General features: G+C 38.5%; 1 non-coding gene across 1 annotated transcript; it reads right to left on the bottom strand.

Annotated features, from left to right (window-relative positions):
• Nucleotides 1–5,103: 5,103 nt before the first annotated feature.
• Nucleotides 5,104–5,210, bottom strand: LOC131627075 (small nucleolar RNA R71). Its single transcript, XR_009291389.1, has one exon. It is a non-coding gene; the product is annotated as a small nucleolar RNA R71 (small nucleolar RNA).
• Nucleotides 5,211–5,971: the final 761 nt, after the last annotated feature.

The following is a 5,971-nucleotide window of genomic DNA, read 5'->3' as shown; positions in this document are numbered from 1 at the left end:
TTTTTCTCTTTCATTTCCTCTGGTACTTGATCAGCAGTAGTGAGAAGCACTTTGTTGCTTATCCACACAAGATCATACTCAGAGCCATTATGTTTGCAATTTTCCAGATAGGCGAGGACAATCGTAGGATGCTCATTCTTGAAGAACATCTCAAAATTAGCCAGAGCAGGAGTCCTTCTGTTCTTGGCAAATACATAAAATAACTGAAGATCTTGAGATGTTGTAACATCAGATGTGACATCATCCTTCATGGTTCTTGGTTAACATCTTTAATGTCAAATTGACAATACTCAGGTTAGTAGCAGAATAATCCAATAGTCAACAATATCCAGACACATCAAGGGATAAAATAGCCAGCATCTCAATAAACTTTTCTTCAGACTTTAATTCTGATTTTGAGATGAAGGATGCCGTGGTCTGTACCTATAGAGAAGATTCCCTCAGCTAGGTTTTTGGAACAGACTTAGTCATAGCATAACACTGAATTAGTCAGATCCATCTGACTTCCTTGATTTAAAATCATACTACCCTTTCTGGATAACAACTAGGGCAGTACACATTCTTAACCATATTTCTCTGTGATAGAGACACAGTATTCAGCTCCAACAACTGCTCTATGGTTATGAATACTTATTTGGTTTCGTTGATCAGAGGAAACTTACAGATATAGGCTCTTCAAAAGTACAACATAAAGGATTAGAAAGGAATACCTTTATGAGTTTTTCTTAGTGGAACTGAGCACATGTTAATTGTGTCCTGATTAACTTAGCCAGATGTCTCCTCTTCCAGACTAGGAGTAGGTTCCAAACCAATGTTCTCACACAACATTAGTTTAGCACCAGAACATATGTTCTTCAGCTGATAGCTGCATACCAGTTCTTAATGTCCCAACATCAGATAGGACATCTGTTCCTCCTTCTAGGAACACTTCAACCTTGAAGATTTCAAGGTACACACTTGCAGATAATTATGAATATCATTGATCAATGGAAACTCATCAGCTCTTAATAAACCATGTCAGTATGAGTGGACTTGAGAGATTACTCAATTATCTTTGACACTTTAATTACAGCTGTCAATACCTACCATACATTCTGTTGAACCTTCATAACCCTAGGGTTTCTCAGAGACTATGCAGCGGAAAAATAGTCATATATCAACAGAATTCACACAATGCTTACTTTAAGTGTTAGTAGTAAGCATGACAACTACAGATTGATTGTTACTCAACCTTGCACAATGCTTGCTTCTGCACCAAGCAACTGATTAGACCAAACCAAAATCCTGACTTGATGAACTCACAGACAAAAGAGGTTACCTTATCAATATCTTCCCTCCCGCATGAAGGTTTTGATGAGCTTCTTCTCTATTCATAGATACCGGTTGAATTTGTATTTAAATTCAAGTTCTTCACTCCCGCATGAAGTCCTTGGACTTAGCACTCTTCGTTCCAGCATCACAGCTCTTAGGTCAGGTTGGTCTAATCATATAGGTCCATCCTCCACTTCAAGGGACCATACAATATGAACATTCTTTGTTCAAACACTCTTCTGCTTTTACCACAACCAGAATTTATCCCTTATGGATCTCATCCAGAAACAGACAGGATGCCTGCTCTGATACCAATTGAAAATTCTAGTTTGACAGACTCGGATGTCAATCCTGATGTCAAGACATCTGATCTGTTATTAATGTAGTACAAGTAGAATACAAGGATCCTTCATTATTTGATTACTCCTAGGATAGAGTCAATGAAACCTGGGATCACACATGTTCAGCATACATAACCAGATTATAATTTTTACATGGTTCTGTATAGGAACAACTAACGCTTCTGAACCTAATGTTATAGACAAAGTCATAACATTCATAACTGAACAAACAATGCAGAAGATAAATAACACAGTTAATTGTTAACCCAGTTCGGTTCTAACTAACCTACTTTGGGGGCTACCAAGCCAAGAAGAAGATTCCACTATCAGTAGTACTATTTTATATAAACAACCTCTGTTTTACAGATAAATAACCTCTGGTTTACCTAGTCACTACCCAATGCAATCTCTATCTCAGAACTCCATCCAAGATAAGAAAACCTTTGCTCACTCCCTGGTGATACCTAACTGTTACAACCCTGCAACAGCTATTTACACAATTAACAATGAACACATACTTGATCTGCTTCACATCTTCAATCAAGCTTACAATACTCAACTCTTACCTACAGGTTTCGAGTGAGGACAATCACTTCTCTAACCTACAGGTTTCGAGAAGGACAAGGCAGCCATCCCACAACCTGGTTGGTCTACCTATAGAAATCCTAATGACTACATCGTTAAAACCAGGTTTTCTATCACAACTAGGTTACAAAAGTTTCCTATTTATAACCTGATCCCAATTGGACTTGGGCTTACAAATCGCAGCACTCTGGCTGTTACATATATGCAGAAAATATTCTACTACAAATAAGGTCTTTTAATCATGAGTTGCCTAAATTAGAAACTGCTGAATCCAATCTTCTGATCTGATTCTTCCTGAATCTTCATTCTTCTGTTCTGATTCTTCAATTATTCTTTTGACCTTTAAATATGCGCCACATAGGATTACATAATATTCACATAGAATATTCTATATCTGTTAAGTACAAACTGAATCTTCCTTCCAGTTCTGCAAGCGCGATGTCATGAGTTGATGTCATGACATTCTGATAACACGATTTTATATCGTATATTTAGCTTGAAATTCATAGATATTTATAGCATTTTCCGTTTATTATATTGATTTATTATGATATTACGCGAGTTTTTGCTTTGTTTCAGGTTTTACACTCATATTATGACTAATTGCGAAAAAGAGAAGAAATGGAGCTAAAACGACCCATATCTATGCCTAAAAGACGAAGAATAGGTGCTGAAGTGAAAAGGGAGTGCAAATAAGGCCCAAGTGTGCTGAAAGAGACCCAAAGACCCAATGAAGCAATCCAGCCCACGAAGGAAAGCAGCCCAATGCACACAAGTAAGAGGAGACACACGTCTCCAACGTCCCAATGCCACATCAGCAAAAGGGAGACGCACGTCTCCATTTCCCTGAAGATTCTCCACTTGAGACGCACGTCTCAAGTCACGCACCCAGTCTCCCTGAAGAATCGGAGACGCACGTCTCCAAGCCAGTCTGCAGAATCTCCTCTTTTCACGCAAAGCAACTGCAAAGCATCCCCTATAAATAGAAGCAGTCACTTCAGTCCAAAGTGTCCGATTTCCTGCTAACGAAGTGCTGCCGAAATTGTACCGCGAATCATAATTTTCATTCTGCTTTCATTTAAACACTTATTTTCTCACAACGATTTCTACACCGGAAATTGTTGTGAACTTTTTATAAATCTAGCCTTACGTTAGATTTATCGTTTTTATTTCCTTGTTTTATTTTCTGCCCGTTTAACTTCCGAAGAACGATCCAGCCAACTTGTGGTGGAGGTTCGATACTTGAAGATTTACTTGCCATTTATTTAATTCAGGTTTAATATTTACCGCCTTATTTATATTTTATTTGCATGATATATTGTATGCCTATTAACATGCCTATTATTATAAACCGAATCTATTTATGCATGTTTAACCATATTAATATGTCTGGCTAAATTACTAAGATGTCGGTATGTAGAGTAAGTTAACCGAGGGATCCGAAATAAATTGGCTTAATTATGTTTTATTAAATATCACTTATTTTTGGTTTATATGTCTAATTTAATTAGTAAGTCTTAAAACCAATAGAGCGAAAGTTTGAGGGGTTAAGACGGTCAAAGGTTAAAATCAATAGAGCGAAAGTTTGAGATCTTTAACCAGATAGTAGACATAGGACATTAGTTTTAAGGACGGAGAAAGCGTATTAAAACTAATTGGGACTTATTTATTTTCAAAAATTGTTTTTACACCCGAGCGGGATGGCGAAAGCGTACGTTAGGGATATTAGCATGTTCCGAGTCAATAGAGCGAAAGTTTGAGATTAGGAGATTTAAATAGATAACAACTTCATAAAATAGGCATTTTATTAATTACGTTGTTTCCAAAAAGCTCTTCTAAAATCTAATGGGATGGTGAAAGCGTACATTAGGATTAGGATAGTAATCTGAATCAACAGAGCGAAAGTTTGAGACGAGGATTTTTAATCAATTTAATTAGTAAAGATTTTTAATTAAATTATGCAAAAGCCAATGGACCTTCGGATTACCTTAAGTTAAAAGAAATACATGCTGACACCTGTCTTTTATTATATTCTTTATTTCTCACTATCACTATCCCTTAGGAACAATCAAAATTTTAGTAGCCCTAGCTTTACATAGTAACCTTAGATAACGGTAGATCGATTCATAGTCCCTGTGGATTTGATATCTTTTAAAACTACACGACACGACTGTGCACTTGCAGTCATCAGATTAATAGACACGTAAAGTCGCGATCAAGTTTTTGGCGCCGTTGCCGGGGACTATTTAAGTCGATATCGTAACTCACTGTTACACCGTAGAGACTAGGACAATTCTTCCCTTTCTTCCTGAACGATTGTATGCCAAATACTCGTTCACAAGGAGGAGATTTAATACAACGAATTAACGAGATCGAACGTTTCATTAACGTCAAACGTCGAGCTCGTAATCTTCCCGAAGTAGCACCAATTCCTATTAATCAGGAATTGACTTTTACTGATCAAATCAATCAAATTATCCCGAAGTTAGAGATGGCTGCTATTCGTCCTCTTAGAGACTATGCCGCTCCTTCGCGCGCTGAACCGCACTCAAGTATCGCACCACCTGCGATTGAGGCAAACAATTTCGAACTGAAACCTTCGTTGGTCCAAGCTGTTCAACAGAATCAATTCTCTGGAAGCCCTGTAGACGACCCTAACCTTCATTTATCTGTGTTCGTGCAATACGCCGACACTGTCAAAGCTAACAACGTTAGTCCCGAAGCTATTCGATTACGTCTCTTTCCTTTCTCCTTAAGAGATAGAGCTAGAGCGTGGCTTCAATCCCTGCCTTCTAATTCCATAACTACATGGGACGAATTGAAGAGAGTATTCTTAGCGAGATACTTTCCGCCTAGCAAAACTGCTATGCTTAGAGGTCAAATCAATGGATTTACCCAGAAAGATAACGAATCACTCTTCGAAGCTTGGGAACGTTACAAGGACATGCTTAGAATATGCCCTCATCATGGACTCGAACCATGGCTGATCATCCATACTTTCTATGGTGGTCTCTTATATAACACTAAAATGACTATAGATGCCGCTGCTGGCGGAGCATTAATGGACAAACCCCATGATGAAGCATACAAACTCATAGAGAACATGGCACAAAACCATTACCAATGGGGTGGAGAACGAGCCGCTCTAGAGAAAACCCAAACCAAAGGAGGAATGTACGAAGTAAGTGGTATAGACCGCGTTAACGCTAAAGTAGACGCTTTAACTCAAAAGATCGAGAACTTAACCATCACTCCTTCAGCCACCGCTGCTGCTGTAACACCTAACTGCGAGATCTGTGGATTAACTGGACATGTAGTTTCCGAATGTCAACTCTTGACTGGAGTCCCATCTGATCAAGTAAACTATGCTCAAGGAAATCCATATTCTAACACGTACAACCCTGGATGGAAAAACCACCCGAACTTTTCTTATAAGAACAACAATGCGTTGTACGCGCCTGGACAAGCACCTGTTGTACCACCTGGCTACCAAAAAGCGCCTGTAGCTGCTCAAAATACCCCTAGGAAGTCGAATATAGAAATCATGATGGAGAACTTCATAGATTCCCAACAACAAACCAATAAAGACTTCTTGAACCAAAACATCCACAACAACGAGCAACTAAAACAACTATCGAACAAAGTAGATGCTTTAGCTACTCATAACAAAATGCTAGAAACTCAAATCTCACAAGTAGCCCAACAACAAGCACCTACTGCTGCCCCTGCTGGCA

The sequence above is a fragment of the Vicia villosa genome, unplaced genomic scaffold (assembly GCF_029867415.1).
Source record: "Vicia villosa cultivar HV-30 ecotype Madison, WI unplaced genomic scaffold, Vvil1.0 ctg.000348F_1_1, whole genome shotgun sequence".
Taxonomy (NCBI): domain Eukaryota; kingdom Viridiplantae; phylum Streptophyta; class Magnoliopsida; order Fabales; family Fabaceae; genus Vicia; species Vicia villosa.
This window is presented reverse-complemented; position numbering and strand designations above follow the sequence as displayed.